Source organism: Lissotriton helveticus, chromosome 7 (genome assembly GCF_964261635.1).
Source record: "Lissotriton helveticus chromosome 7, aLisHel1.1, whole genome shotgun sequence".
NCBI classification, from domain to species: Eukaryota; Metazoa; Chordata; class Amphibia; order Caudata; family Salamandridae; genus Lissotriton; species Lissotriton helveticus.
In genome coordinates, this window is record NC_136068.1 from 402,641,865 (window position 1) to 402,658,625 (window position 16,761).

Sequence of the window (16,761 nt, forward strand, 5' to 3'; positions counted from 1 at the left end):
CATCTCTACAAATCTCAAATTAATACATTTGGTTCCTCTTGCTTAGTCCTGAAAGGTTATGGTAATTGCAATAACCTAAAGGTTGGTCACTGACAATATCTTTGGTATGTGAAACTAGCAAACTTTAATTACAGTAGCTTTCTGAGGCTCCAAAATAGAAGTCCAGATAGAAAACAAATATAGGTGATCCCATGCTGGCTTTAGTTTACTGGCATGTTGTAGGTCTCAAGCATAATTTTAGCATAAGTGGTATTGAAATGTTCTGCTGCTCTTCTTACACAGGAACCTTGAATTCGAGCAGGTACAAACGTATAAGATTGAATATCAGGACAACCGTGTGCCTTCACAAGGGTGTGTCGCAGGGGATAAGTGCCCTTATTGGCGTCAGAGGATTCAAATAGTATACAGGAACAAGAATAACAAATGTATGTTAATTTGATGGCTTGACCTTACACCCAAGAACGTCTGCTCTTCTAGCCCTGGGCATATTGTAATATTGATTCTTACAAGGCTCCAGGAACAGAAAAAAGTGGTAAAATATTTCAGGAGTTCAAGAAACTGCTAGACTAAACTTGGTAGTTATCCAGAGGATTTTGCATTCTGTACCTGGGAGGTCAATGCGTATCTAATGGTCTGATGCATACAAGCTTGCTGGCAACATACCCCACTCAATATCTAGTCTTTAAAGTGTGGCTAATACAGATAAAGAATTGCTGAAGAAGTTTAATAATTGATCATGAGAATAGTACATGGCTGTACTAGTGACAATATTAATGGGAGAGTACCAGATGGTCTTCCTCAATTGATTATAAATTTAGTAGGGGAGACAAATAGATATTCTCGTGCCTAATTTAACTTACTTTGAATATTAAAGTGTTTTCTACCCCTATTGTGGTTAGGAAATGGAGACTGTAAGAAACTGGGTTGTTGGTTGACTGGGGTCTAAACCCTGGCCAAGCAGCAACCACAGTCCTTTCCAGGGTAAGGGGTAAGCAAACCCCAAACTAACCTGCGCTCATCCCCTTGGTAGCTCGGCACAGAGCAGTCAGGTTTAACTTGGAGGCAATGTATGAAGCATTTGTGCAACACTTCAAACAGTAAAACAGTGAAAACACTACAAAATGAGCCCACAATGGATTTAGAAATATAGAGTACATTTTAATAAATACTACAAGACCAAAAGGACAATAATCCAGTTAGTAGAACCAGAGATATTCAGTTTGATAGTTTTAGTGAAAATAAAGCCACTATGTACAAAGTGCTACTGAGGAGAGCTGGTAGCACCACACCGGGATAAAGTCACAGGTTCAGGTCAACCACGATGGAGTCCTAGTTAGGCCGCTGAACAGAGTATCTTAAATCGTAGTTGTTGAGAGTTGCATGGATCTGCGAAGATGCGTGGTGCAGCCGAAGCACTGGGTTGGTTCCGAGATGCAGTGAGGCTGCAGCATGAGGTCCTGTTGCATCGGCATCAAGAATCCAGTCAACAGCACATGCGATGCAAAGTCTAGCATGGAGATGCTGCGCGCAGCTGGCAATGCATCATTGCAGAGGAGCTGCCAAGCAGAGATGTGGAGTCCAGTGCCATCAAGGCTGCCGTAGGTGAGAGATGTGAGGACCTGGACTGAAGATGCTCCGTGCCATTTGGGCGCTGTGTCTGTTCCACGGACTGGGAAGGAGATGCGGGTCTTTACGATGGGTCTAATCCATGTAGCAGTGGTGATTCTGCTCGGGGGAGGGGGGTTGCCCCTAGGCCGAGGAGAAGCATCTCCTCTGCTCTGGGCTGTGTTGCTCAGCAGAGAAGATGTGTCAGTTCTACTAGCAAGCACCTTAGGCCCACTTCCTAGGTCCCAGAACTTGAGTGACAACACTTGGAAGACTAGACTCACAGAGTCTATGTGCAAGGTTGTTGGAAGCATGAGATGTCCCTGAGGCTTCAAATAAAGAGGTCAGCCAACTAACCCTTGGAGTCCCTCTGGGTTCAAGAGATGCAGGTCGGGCTCTTCTCACCCAGGCAAAAAGGCAGAAGGTCAGCACAGTAAAGTGGGAGTCCAGCAGAGTGGAGGTCCTTCAGCAGCACAGCAGACCTTCCTGGCAGAGTATGCACAGGTCCAGAAGTGTACTTAAGTAGTGGTGTCTGGGGCACAGCCTGACCAGCAACCGTAATGGCAGCTCGGAGCTGAAGCTCCGTGAGAGCCCTGCAGATCATCGATAAAATGCAGACTTAAATCCACAGCATTGCCTAAAGAAATCTTCCTGGCCAGAGCACGGAATTGACACTGCAACCTGTGATCCCGTTCATATGCCTCGAACAAGTGTCAGAAGCTGCCGGTGGCCCTAGCGCAACCTCATGCGGCCACAGGCAAAATGATGCCCGAACTCCAATGAGATATGCGCTGGGGAAATGATGACCTGCCAAGCGGAGCGAAGTGGAGCACTATGAATGACGCCTGGGCTGGGGACTGTGGTCCACTAATGAAATCGCCTCCCCTGGACCGAGGCATTTGGAAAGCCCAGCCGCGGTAAGAACTCCACTTTCACTTGCACTGCAGACCGGAAGGCTGAAGAGAGGAGCAGCCTGCACTCGTAACCGAAAGTGCAGAGCACATGCTCCCTGAAAGCACGATCCCCTGGAAGCTCCATAATAGCGAGGTAAACCCTTGGAACTGCAGGATAACTGGCTACTGCCTGCCATCGAGCACATAAGACGGCTGGGAGGAAGGTAGTGAGGCACCAATCCTTCGCGCCCCATCGTCTGCTAACGAGCGAACACAGCGGGGCACCCAGAGGGCATTTGGAACAGAGGTGAGGGGGAAGGGGAGGCGGCCGTACAGCTGCGGGGTGGAGCCACGACTCCGGGGATGCAGTGTTGGTGAATGCGGAGACCCCACATGATTATGCGAGAGACCCCCTGTCCACTAGCTTGTACCCACTGATTTGAATGAGACATATGAAAGGAAGCCACCCAGCAGCGGCTGACTCAGTGAAGACCTGAACACTCGTCGATACGCCCATACAGAGCAACCTAGCTGTAGCCTTCGACGGAGAGTATACATTGCATCGATGTGGCTACCTAACAAAAGTGCAGACTGCGCACACACGACAACTAAAAAGGCCCAAGCAGCGGGGAATTTAGAAGTGAGAAGCCGAGGAAACAATGTGCAAATAATGGGGGTGCCAGAATCCACTAATACAGGGAGAATGGACCAGTTTGTTGAGTGGGTACTGACAGACCTATTTGGAACTGAACATTTTGTGGCTATGCTTGCTGTCGAGCCAGGGCATAGAACGCTAGGTCCGCGACCAAACCCTGGATGCCCGCCCAGACCGATCCTTGCAAGATTACTGAACTTTATAGATCGGGACACGGTTTTGCGTTTAGCCTGTGAAATTTGGGGTCTATCATGGCAAGGATCATTGCTATCCATATACCCAGACTTCACCATGCTTGTGCAGGCGGCTAAGCGCAAATTCACAGGAGTGAAAGCGACTCCAGTGCGCATAACGCAAGTCCCTGGAGAAGAAGGATTTGAAAGGCAATGGCGATTTTCTTCCACAGCACTACGAGACATTGTCTTCAGGACAGAGATACGCTCAGCAATTATAGAATATTTTGACAATAGGGGTCAGTCACAGCACAGGCCACCCTGTGGGAGGCTGTTAAAGCTTACCGTGGGGGACTCTGCATCTCCATGTAAACTGGAGTCCTATGGAACTTGCGGCTTACCCTCGCCAGGCTACAGTGTGACCTTGTAGAGCTAGATAGGGAAAGTATAGAGAGGGGGAGGGAAGATGCCCCGAAATACTTGAACTGGAGGGCAGAGCTGGTGGCTGAATATAAGCAGGCAGCAGGGCATGAAGCCCACTATTTAGGTAAGTATGCAAAAGCCCAAAGATACGGCAAGGAAAAGGGTGGGGGTGCATGTTGGCACGATTACGAAGACCGCAGCATAACCCGAACTATATTGCTAGACTACAGAGGCAAGACGACGCATGCATAATAGGCACATCAGTTATTGCGCAGAACTCCTAGCGTACTATACGGACCTGTACACTGCTAAATCCGTCAACAATCAGGGAGACATCTCTTATCTAGATGAAATAGCAATGGTTTAGCGGTCTTGACACCCACCAACAAATCTTGAGTGAACCCTTCTCAATCGAAGAGATAATACAGGTTATTGATGCTATGGATAGATCCAAGGCACCTGGCCTAGATGGTTTCACTTGAGTCTTCTACAAAGCGTATAAACGCCTCCTGGCACCTCATCTCCTGGAAGTATATGCAGAGGCACTGACGGGGGGGAACCCTACCACCCCACACTTAGAGGAGCGGTCATCACCCTGATACTGAAACCCAGGAAAGATCCGTAAAAATGCAGATCCTACCGCACACTGTCACTACTCAACTTTGATTATAAAATATTAGCTAAGATGATAGCTACCCGCCTAGCCCTCCTTATGGAGCATGCCCTTCTTCCACACTGTGCTGGGAAAATGGAGTATACCGAAGGGGTTTTCTGTATTGATTCAACTATTGTACACTGAGCCCACAGCCCGCATCCGCTTCGATGGTGCGATTACGGAGCCTTTTTCTATGTGCCTGTGCACTAGACAGTGGTGCCCACTGTCCCCAGTATGGTTTATAATCGCAATGGACCCACTGGTGAAATACTTGCAAAAGGATCATTTGCATAGAGGACTACTGTTCAATCATGGCCCGCTGTTAATAATCCTATATGCAGAAGATATAGTACTATATGTAAAATGCAGTCCGACAACCTCCCGCCGATTTTAACGGAAGTCGACCGGTATGGGGCTCTGTCTGGATTCCATATAAACTTGGGCAAGTCAGATCTTTCCACTGATGGAGTTGCGCGTCAGAACTCTGGGGATCACTCGGTACAGTGGTGTGAGGCAGAAACCAAATACTTGGGAATATATCTCCACGAGATAAAGGGAAGATAGAGACTAAGTTATGGGCTTGTAGTAGACAAGCTAAGTGCACAGGTGGCAAGATGAGTTTGTCTTCTGCTATCCATAGTGGGGCGCATAGCCATTATTAAAATCGTAGTCCTACCCAGCCTACTCTCTCTTTTTCAAAACATACCCATCCCCTTAAAAAAAGCATTTTTCCTCCAAATTTGAACCTCTTAACAAAATTAAATTGGGGGGCAAACAACCAAGAACAGTCTTGAACACACTGAACTTACCATATGAAAGGGGAGGATTTGGAGTGCTGGATATCCAACTATACTACTTAGTTGCACAATGTAGCTACTCATGGTTCTGTTACCACCCCGACGCCCTTGTTCCCTATGCCAAACCAGAAAGAGACTTAGCAGACCCCACCCTACTGGAGGCTCTACCAGCTGGGATGACACGAGAACCTCAAGATGTCGAAACACTATACACCACCACTTGGCATCGGTGAGATTACTTAGAAGAACAGGGGGTGCAACACTATATTCCCCAGCACTTCCAATCCTTGCTAATCCATGGTAATCCCCTACATTGGATCCAGTAACGCAGCATACACTTCAGGAATTGGAAATATGCTAAATTGGTGATTTAGTCCTCAAAGGGCACGCCTTGTTAATTCTGACCCATCTGCAAGCAGCATAAAGGGATGCCATATCAACATACCCCATTGAACCAAAGGAATTTACACCACTTACACTTATGATTGAGGACAGCAGTGGATAACATATCATTTCCAGATTGTACAAAGCTTGCCTGGCACTCATACCACCACAAGATACTACGGTGAGAGATGCCTGGGAAGCAGATTTAGGGCGGCCCCTCACTGATAAAATGTAGAAACGCTGCTGTACTCAAACAAAGTTAGTTTCAGGTTACCATAGGCATAAACTAATTTATTTTTAATTCTTCAGAAGAGCATACGTTACGCCACAACAGATGGCCTGCATAGACAATAATCGGTTCACACACGCCCCAAAAGCAACATGCATGCGGCTGCTTTCGCACTTATGACATGGCATGTCTCAATATTGCTTAATATTGGCAAGACATTCAGAGAGGTGCAGCAAATGACTGCGCTGCAATTGAAACACTCTCCACTATTAGCACTACTGGGGTATGTTGACAACATCCCCAAAAGCATGCACAGATTTTTAGCAACACGATGCTCTTGGCAAAAACGAGAAATAGCTATACAATGGGACAGCAAAAGGGAACCCACAGTAAAGGGCTGGATTAATAGTATGATATATTGTGACACCATGAGTGAGCTGTGCACAGAATTACAACCCCCTACATCACCAAAGGACATATGGCAGCCCCCTAAGGAGTATTTAAAAGAATGAGATGAATGGAACACACAACAGAACTCTGAGTGAACATCTGTTAACACTATACATAAGTGCTTACACCTTTTAAATGTATATGATGATGCTAAACTGGACTCTTGGAAAGGCATAGGGATATGGGCTAAACTGCCTGACCCAGCACACTTAACAGTGACAATAAAATGAAAGATAGAATGAATAAATTGAATGTAGCTCAAGAAAAGCTGGCATTGAACAATTGTACTAAACTGCTGCATCAGAACAAATACTATGATGCATGTACTTTAATTGTGACCATAAAGTTAAAACGATAATACAAACAATTAAATAAAAAAAAGTAGTGGTGTCTAAGATCCTTCTTTTATACAGTTGTACCTTTGAAGTGGGGGAGACGCTTCTAGATAGCATGCCTTTGAAGTGCACAAATGCCCGGTCTTCCCTACCCTGGCCTCCAACTAACTACAGGGTATATGCAGTCCTTTGTGTAGGGACAGGACACAGTCTATTCAGGTGCAAGTGTGACTGTGCCCAGCTCCTCTCTCCCATCCCGCCAGTGATGGCCCATTCAGTCACACGTAAGCTCATAGTGTGTGTGGCTGTCTAGGAGGAATACACAAAACCCAACTGCAAACTACACCAAGTCATGTGACCAGAGGCATGCCGCAGGCACCAATTGGCGAAGACAAAAAGAAAGTACCAACTTTAACTTTCACCATATGTAGGCATAATAAATTAGGATTCCAAATTAGGATTCCAGAGACACCAAACTTGAAACCGTGATATCTTTCCATTTGGAAATTACACTTCTAAAATGTATTAAAGTAATATCAATGTTATCCTATGGGAGATATTGGCCTTGCATTAGTGAAAAAGAACGTAAGTTTTTCACTACCAGGACATGTAAAACTTAAAAGTATATATCTTGCTTTTTAAATAAATTGCACCCTGCTGTCTTGGCTTTCCAGGGTCTACCGTAGGGGAGATGTATTGAAAAGGAAGGTTTCTGGCCTACCAAATCAAATCAAATTGACTTTATTTCGGATATATTGCAATCCATAAAAGCACAAAATCATTACACATTTCACTATAAAAACACCACAAAATTTTACAAAGTCAATCTTAATTCATACATCATATACTTTTCTTGCAAGAATGAGTAGACGAAAACAGTACCACAGATAAAGTGCAAATAGTGCCCACATACAACAAAGTGCATTGGTGCATTGGGATTCGACTAATTCATATTTACTCATCTAAACATTTTCCTAGTCTCACAGTTAATTTTAAAAATTCTAACACCTGGAGAACACTGTCAGAGTGCAAAAGCTGTAAATACATGAGGGCAGGTCTAATTTGATTAAAATGTAATCTCTTTAAAAGAGTAACAAGATACCGCCTGCGGGGGTATTCATAAACCCTACATAAAAATATAAAATGCAGCATATCCTGTGGAGACTTCCCGTCGCAGCCACAGGGAGCTGCAGTTTTCTTAAAAATGTCCAACTTTGGTCTGATTAAAAGATGATTAAAGATGTTAAACCTGAACCGGGTCAGCAAGAATTTTTCATGGGGGGTAAAGGAGCATGTTCGGTACAATTCCATAGTATCACAAGTTCTTAACATGATATACTTCCTAACATTGGGTTTCAAAAGCTCCATTTCATCTCTTCGAGCACTACGATCCATGTAAAAGGCCCTCTTAATTGCTGCAACATCACCCTTAACTATTACACTTGGGTTTTCAAACAAGTTCAGGCGTCCAAGCTTCAGAAATTGGGACTTCAAGTATTTAAGCCATGGTACACACATTGCATAATCAAGCGATACAAGATCTTCCACTATCTGGTGAGTTAAAGGAATTTCATGATTTAACCATAGTTTTACCCAACATAACAGTGGTCTTAGTCCGATGATATCGGATAAGTGCTGGCTTCCCAGCTCTTCATGTACCGCTAGATTCGATGTACTAACTGGTACACAAAGCAGACGCTTAAAAAAATTATTTTCAGCTATCTGTAGTTGTTCGCCATTTGCATAGCCCCATATTTCGCTGCCATAGACTGCAGTGGCTATTGATTTGGCATTGTATAATTTCATCATGGCCACATTTGGCTTTTTCCCCAGTTTAGTAGCAAAGTTGAAAATGGAAGCATTTACTCTGGTCATTTCCCCCTTCTTCCTAGCCACATGTGGGGCCCAACTAAGCTTTGTATCAAATAAGACATCCAGATATGAGAACACATGGGTGGTGGGGATCAGGACATCATTTAGCTTAAAAATGAACTTCTTTTTAGGTTGACGGCCAACATGCATTATGTAGGATTTAGAATTGTTGACCTTAAGGTCCCCATCAGTCATGAAGTTATTAAAAACATTCAAAAGTGCCTGGAGACCCTTTTCTGTTCTTGAGATTAAAACCGCATCATCTGCGTATAAAAGCAGAGGAATACCCCTCGCACCAGCTCTAGGACAATCTGATTTTACATCCTGCAGTACGGCATCTAAATCATTTATATAAAAGTTAAAAAGAAATGGGGCCAGGATGCACCCCTGATGTACTCCTTTATTAATGCTAAAATTTCCTGTGGTTTCCCCATTCGATGAAAACCTCACGTTAGCTCTTGTGTCATTGTGCAAGTCCGCTAGGAAGTCCACAATCCCCCTATCAACACCTTTATCCTACATGGTCTGCCACAGCCTCCTCCTGTTAACACAGTCGAAGGCTGAGGACAGATCCATGAAGGCAAGGTGAACTGCTCCCTTCTGTACAACCGTGTATTTATTCAGGATAAGAAACAGGTTGAGACACTGGGTTATGGTAGAGCGGCCTTCACAGAAGCCGTATTGGGAAGTAGACATAATATTGTTATCGAACGACCAGCTTGTTAATCGTTGAAGTAAGACTCTCCCCATGACCTTAACCATTGAATCTATTAGGGATATTGGTCGGTAACAGAGAGCACTTCCCCTATCACCCTTCTTAAATACAGGGACTATAGTGGACAATCCCCACATTTCCGGACAACCCACTCTGGCCGCAGCATTAAATACAGCAACCAGAATGGGTGCCCAGAAAGCTGGATCAGATTTGTAGAGATCCGGAGGTATTCCGTCAGGTCCCGGGGCTTTATTTGCAGTGAGACCCATTATAGCAGTCAGGACCTCACTTTTATCAAATGTAATAGCACCACCCCTATAAGGGGGGGCAACAACCATGGTTCCAGGGTCCTCCGAATAATACAAGCTTTTGAAGTGACTTTCCCATTCCTCTTTAGTTATGCAGCAAATAAGTCCATCTCCTGGGTCCTCAGCCAAAAAAGGTTTTTTAACCAGTGCCCAGAACTTGGTGCTGCTTTTCAGAGTAGAGGGATCAAGTAATTCCTCTCAGGCCTCTTTTCTTAGGAACTCCTTACGAGAGGCAATGATAGCCTTATATTCCTTTCTGCATGATTTTACGTTCTCCCGAATCCTCGGGGTAGCTGATAAAGCAAGCCTCAGTTTGCGAGCAGCTTTAGTGCAGTCCGTGTTAAACCACCTCGGACCTATTTTCACCTGGTTTTTATTAGGGACGGATAATAACTCTGACACCTTTTCCGAAACATTTTGATAAGCCGCTAAAACCTGCCTGGGGTCCCCCGCTTCAATGGTACAGTCTTTGATATCCTCTGCACAACTTTCAACAATGTTTTTATAGAGAATGTCCGCTGAGACCATTGACCATTTTAGCCGCCTCCTCCCATCTGTTCCCAGCCTACCTTGACTATTATTCTTATTTCCCTTTTTTAACCAGGGGCCTTTTAGGCAGATTGTAAGAGGGTTATGGTCACTAAATTCGCTTGGGACAATGCAAAAAGAATCTAAAAATGTTTGCATCGTCCGAGAGACCAATATATGGTCTATGAAGGTGCCCCTACCATGCCCTTTAAAGGTGGGAATATCAAAGCGATATAGCGAGTCCCTTAGTGTCATAGCCAGTGAAAGGTCAAAGTCGTCCAACAAGTCATTACACAATTCCCCCTCAATTGTGTGCTCCATATGGAGAGAACCCACACGTTCACAGAGCATTTCTGGTAAACACTTATACAATGGGTCTACACAGAGATGCAGATTAAAATCCCCCATAATCATGAGGTTATGGCCCAAATCTTTCATAAAACTAGACACAAAAGAATTTAATATAAAAATTTGATTCCTGCCTACACTATCTAAATTAGCATTATAAAAATTCACCATGCCAACATGGACATTACCTCCAGATAAAACTAAACCCATTACACCTGTATGCTGTGATTCAATTCTTCGTACTTTGCAGGGTATTAATATGGAAACAAAAATTACAAGACCCCCCTTCGGCCTACCCCTTATTGATGGCAAAGCGGACACATAAAAAGCCTTATACCCCTCCAAAAAGAGGTTACATCCCACCTCCCAAGTTTCTTGTAAGCAGATGATCGAAAATCGCTTAATGTAGGTCACCCAGTTTTCATCAGACATTTTAGCCGCAAGGCCAGCGATATTCCATGAGACAACATGACACTCTGGCGTTATGCCCACCTGGTTTTCTGAGTTTGTAGATTCACCTGTAGCCACAGTATCCTGAGCCGCAGGTACCACCGTCAATCACACAGCTCAAGACCGGATAACACTTCGTACCTGTTCTGTGTGTTGAGATTCAACCCATATTGATGTCGCCCAACACTCGTATTCCTGTTAAAGTTTTCGTTTGGTCCACCTGACCCACAGGGGTTAGTGATGTTATAGAAAAATTGAGTGTCTTGAACGGGAGTATAAGGTTCAAACACCCGCCTGGTTAGACTCTGTTGGGGTGTAGATTTGCACAAATGTGCATAAAAGTATCCCAGGGGACGCACACAGATACTATTTTCATTATATACCAGTGAGGAGGCTCTCAGAAGGACAGTTGCCACGTGCTGGGGATGTTTAAAATTTATAACTATACAGTCCCCCGAACCTATCTTTTTGGAAGGTCCCACCCAGTTTACGCGCCTTACAGCCATTATCTGGTCAGAGTATGTAGTGGGAAAACCACAATTTTTGTTGAGCCACGCCACTGCCTTATTTTTCAAAGAGGTGTGGGATTCATCATAAGGAGATGCAGGATGGGTACCACAAGGGGGAACATTAGTCAGTACTGCCACAAACGGTGCACAGTCCGGTGGTAAGTTTAGATAACGATTATACCTCGGGGGTCTAGGGGCTCAACAACTTTGGGGGGCTATAGATGGTTGTGGCTGCAAAGCAGTTACCACAGGGGTGTCCAATCGGTTTGGTGTTACAGATCCCGCAGCAACTGCAGCAACACTATTCCCCCTCCCCTTGTTCCGCAGATCATTAACTTCCGTAGCTTCTCTCCCTTTTCCCCCCAGAGTATACATTTCCAGTAGATATTGCAATCCGCTGTGTCGATAACAAACCACCCAGCCTCGTGACTTCCTTTGCCAGGTTATCAATCTTATTGGATAAAGGTTTAATGAGCTCCTCTATCTTTGCTGTTAAAGAAGCTTCTAGATTTTTTATAAGTGAAGCAAGCAGATCAGTGTTTAGATTGACACCATTACCATTAGTGCCAGTACCATTAGTGCCAGTAAATACAAAAGGGGTTATTGCAGGGCTATTAAGTACCTTGCCAGCTTTTTTTTTAGCCTTAGAGTTATTATGCATCCCAGACTCTTTTTGAGGTACTGTCCTGCAAGTTCTCAGGGGCCTAGTTTCAGGCTGAGTATCATTCAGCACACCAGTATCTTCGCTTGACAAGGCGATTGAATCTGAATGGATCTCAACACTCACTACAATAGGCAATGGAGGGTCTACAGATGTAGCATCACTCGTATTAACCTCAGTGTCTTGGGTCATAGTAGTGGGGGATTTTTCTGATAGTTCCACTGTCATAGTGCCCTTCCCCAGAGAGGCGCGTCTCGTTGTTTATCGGATTTATTTTCTTAACCAGAAAATTATCCATAGAGGCGGGGCCCACCACCACCTTATCAGTTTTGGATTTAGACATTATAAATAGTAGTGATACAAACTTACACACTTATAACCCCTGGTCTACACACTCACAAGAATAGGTAAATAAAGTATACCAAAAGTCTTATGTGCTCACGGCACGCTGGAGGTCCGAATAAGTCAATGTAAAGTCCCTGGCCCAGTCCAGGTTCCTCAGGCCTCTGAGGGCCACAGAGGGCCCGCCCTTTGCCCGGGCTTTGCCACGGGCGCTCCCGCGCGCGTCCCGTGGGACGAGGGGGCGTGGTCTCCTTTATGCGCCGCCCGGCGCTTCCTGCTTGCGTGGGCGGCATCCTATTGCAATGAGGCTGCTGGGGGTTGGAGTTTCTGCATCCCCCGGCGGAGCCAAGCCCGGCCGGGAACACCATGGTGAAGTAAAAGAATAGCGGAGCCAAGCCCGGCCAGGAACACCACGGCGGAGCAAAGCCCGGCCGTGTACAGCCACAGGTCTGTTGATTTCGCCTCCCAAAGAGCTCTGCGGCGTGGTCTCCTTTATGCGCCGCCCGGCGCTTCCTGCTTGCGTGGGCGGCGTCCTATTGCAATGAGGCTGCTGGGGGTTGGAGTTTCTGCGTCCCCCGGCAGAGCCAAGCCCGGCCGGGAACACCACGGTGAAGTAAAAGAATAGCGGAGCCAAGCCCGGCCAGGAACACCACGGCGGAGCAAAGCCCGGCCGTGTACAGCCACAGGTCTGTTGATTTCGCCTTTGCTTTTTAAATAAATTGCACCCTGCTGTCTTGGCTTTCCAGGGTCTACCGTAGGGGTGATGTATTAAAAAGGAAGGTTTCTGGCCTACCAAAAGGTTTATTTTGCCAGGTTGAAATGGCAATTAAAACTACACACACAGGCTCTGCAATATCAGGCCAGAGACATGTTTAAAGGGCTACTTGAGTGGGTGACACAAAAGTAAATGTAAATGTGTTTGTATTTATATAGCGTACTTCTACCCAGAGGTCTCGTAGCGCTGTATTCATACCGCTGTGGAACCCATCCTGGCTTTCTTGTGAAATGTCCACTCCTGGGCACCCCCAAGGTGAAGCCAGGCATCCAAGCGCTGCTGGGGCCGTTGTGGAGATTAAGCAAGCTATTGCCCAGAGTCACAGAGTGGGACCCATGATTAGACTAGGCACCAAGGCGAGAATTATCAGGTCCGGGGAAATTGAGTCCAAGAGCCGCAGAGGCAGGAATTGAACCCTGGTCCCGGGCCAGACCTCTGCATCAGGGTCTGCCGCTCCAACCATTGAGCCACGCTTCTCCACAATCAATGCTGCAGGCCCACTATGACTTGCACTGAAGCACTCACAGAGCTTAAGGCGTCACAGACTGACTGAGGAATTTTCCCCGAGACCCTCACAACCCAGTCCCTTATGATTACAGCTCCCACGTACCGTACAATGCTTCCTCAGTGCGGTTCTCCCGCATAACCACCCACGCATCTTTGTGAGCACTGGACAGGTTGTGAGGCTTACTTGCCTTATATTGATACGAGTGGAAGCCCATTTTGACAGTCACCTGCCTGCCTGTTGCGGCTTCGGACTACAGGTACCAGCTCTCCTGCTCCACGCCATATTACCGCGCCTGGAGGTGCTTCATTAGCAGCCGCGGGCTCCTGCAGCATGGGAAGCCAGTTTTGACTGTCACCTGCCTGCCTGCTGCTTGGGTGCTTCGGACTACAGGTCCCAGCTCTCCTACTCCACGCCACATTACCACGCCTGGAGACACTTCATTAGCGGCTGTGGGCTCCCGCAGCGCGGGACGTGCATGGGTGTGCCCGGGATGCTCCAAGGGTGGGCCGGGGCAAAGCCTGGTGGAAGCTGGGCCTGGACCGACTCCCTTGGTTTGTCACTGGACATATTTCACTACCACTCCACGGCAACATCCTCGGCCCTGTTTCAACGCTCTTGTGCACCTGGAAAACTTGCTCTTCATTAACACCTATGGCGGATGAAGACCAGGTAGGAAGGCAGTTTGCCTTTTCCTGCCCTGTATAGAAACTGTGCATGGTTGCAGGTTAGCAAGCCGGTGCTTCATTTTTTGATTCTCGAGAATTTCTCTTATTGTAACCTGTAACCAAGCCAACATACTCATCCAACTATAACCATTACCAGCCTCGGGGACATTGACCTGCTATAAGGCATTTTATCCTGGCTTTAAATATGGTGAAGCGCAAGGCGACCCTAGCCCCTGGGAGGCCACCGGCTGGTACTACAGCCCCAGGGGCAACTATGGATGCATTTCTCCAGTGTGCCACGGCTGTACTGGATAAGGAGATCAAGCTGGTCAACTGCAATCTCTCCAGGTCCCCGGTTAACGCTCCACCTTCCAAATTGGTAGATACCTAACCGACTCAGTCCATCGGCGAGAGTAACCCATTAAACATCTTGGGTTTGCAAGAGACCATGCAGGATCCCATCAAGATAAATAGCTCTCCCATAGCTCAACAGCTACTTCTTTCTCCGGCAGTTATAATCACCAAGCAGGGGGATGATAACGCACCCTCCAATCAAGGGCACGCAGAAGTTACTCATTGTATGCTCATGGTTAATCAAAAAGCTGCAGGTTCAACAACACAAGGGAGCCTAACAGTGGCTGAGTCAGGTAGCTCAGGGACAGGCACTAAACAAATGTCTAACAACGGGGGGTAAGGCTAAAAGATCAAGACCCACTCTGATGCCACACGAGTCGTTGGCCACCCAAACAATGACTAAGGCTGACCTGATGGGTGTTTTATCAGCTTTCCAGGAGTTGATTAAGTCTTTATTGGATGCCAAATTGGGTCCATTAATCCAACGTTTGAACTCAATTGAACAAGGCCTATCCAACCTCAAACATTGTGTATCAACAGTAGGGGCAGCCGTCAACCCTGGTTCAGGCACCTCACCTGCTCCCTTAACCTCAGATAGCCCTAATCCGACAGGCCTTCCTACAAATGGTAGGGATCACTCACAACTGTTAGGGGGAGAGGTAAGAGCAAACCCCTTAATTTCCGTTTGGGGTATACATCATAGCGCCAAGGACAGGCGAAATCAAGAATGTTCCACCGGGGGGGGGGGGCACATTAGGGGTGAGGGGAGCCCCCAGGCAGATTTTTCCAGTCATCCACCTGCCAGCAAAATATACACCTTATGTTGTGATATTGGGGACCGTGCCAACCCTCTCCGAGGACTATAAGGAAGACTTTTGTCCATTAAAAAATAAAGTCTTACATTGGTTATCACAGAACACCACCTTTGGATTGAGGGTGGAGCCATATGTCAACATGGTGCGTAGGGTTCGCTGGATTGGAAGCTCCCTAAAAACTTGTAAGCGTGACTGTTATATATACTTTAACAGGCCCCATATTGCGGAAAGGATCCTAGTACCAGACCGGCACCTTGCTCCTCTTGGTCACAAGTCGTCAATCATGGCCTTACCCCTTGGCTTATTTTATAAACCAGTGGCACTGCAGCACAGCAACATGATCAGCATCAATATGGCTTCTCGTAATAGCTGGATGCACGTAGAAAGAACCTTCAGGAACGCTCGTCCAGGCCCGCTTTCCACCTTAGCTATTCCGAACCTGTTGCCCTCAAGTAGACAGGATCTTGGTTCCTCCCCCCCTGGAACTGTCAAACAGGTTTTCCTCTCTGGCTGCGATGGATGCATGCATTTTATTTGGTGGCCCCTCCTCTATGGACCCAGCGACCAGTGGGCTTGTCCGCAACAAAGCTTTTGGAGTTCTGGTGAAAGTGCTAGTAACTTTAAATCATGGAACGTTGCAGGACTAGCGAACAATATCTATGATCTGCTGTGAATTGCATTTGTGAAGCAATTCTGTACTATATCCCTGCAGGAAACTTGGCAGATGGATAGTAGAGTTCTGGTGAAAGTGCTAGTAACTTTAAATCATGGAACGTTGCAGGACTAGCGAACAATATCTATGATCTGCTGTGAATTGCATTTGTGAAGCAATTCTGTATTATATCCCTGCAGGAAACTTGGCAGATGGATAGTAGCTTACAAGTCTTTCTTTGTTCCCGCATCCCCTCTCCATCTGGCAGACCAAAAGGTGGTCTTGTAATTTATATTTCTATAGCGTTGGATTGCAAGATAGCAGTTCTGCCTACACCGAGCTAGTGCATGCAGTCTCTAGAACTAAGAAAAGGGCAAATCAATCATTAACTTTTATAATTCCCCATCAAGTCCCAAGGGTGGGTGTAACATGAATACGTTTGGTTCTTTCATAAGGCAACACCGTAATACCGCTCTTCAAAACCTCATGCTTGCTCGGGATTTCAACATCCACCCATGTGGAGTCCCAGGGGCGGCAATGTTTGCCTACCTGGGATGTCCACATGTGGGGGGAATTCATTTTGAACACTTCTCACAGGGTGACATGTTGAATGATTTTCTCCACGAATTTGATTTAATGTCTTTTATCCACATGTGACTC

General features: G+C 46.2%; 1 protein-coding gene across 7 annotated transcripts in view; it reads right to left on the reverse strand.

Annotated features, from left to right (window-relative positions):
- Positions 1-16,761, reverse strand: part of LOC144768531 (uncharacterized) — a 326,174-nt gene that overhangs the window by 200,786 nt on the left and 108,627 nt on the right. The gene's annotated exons all lie outside the window — the stretch shown is intronic.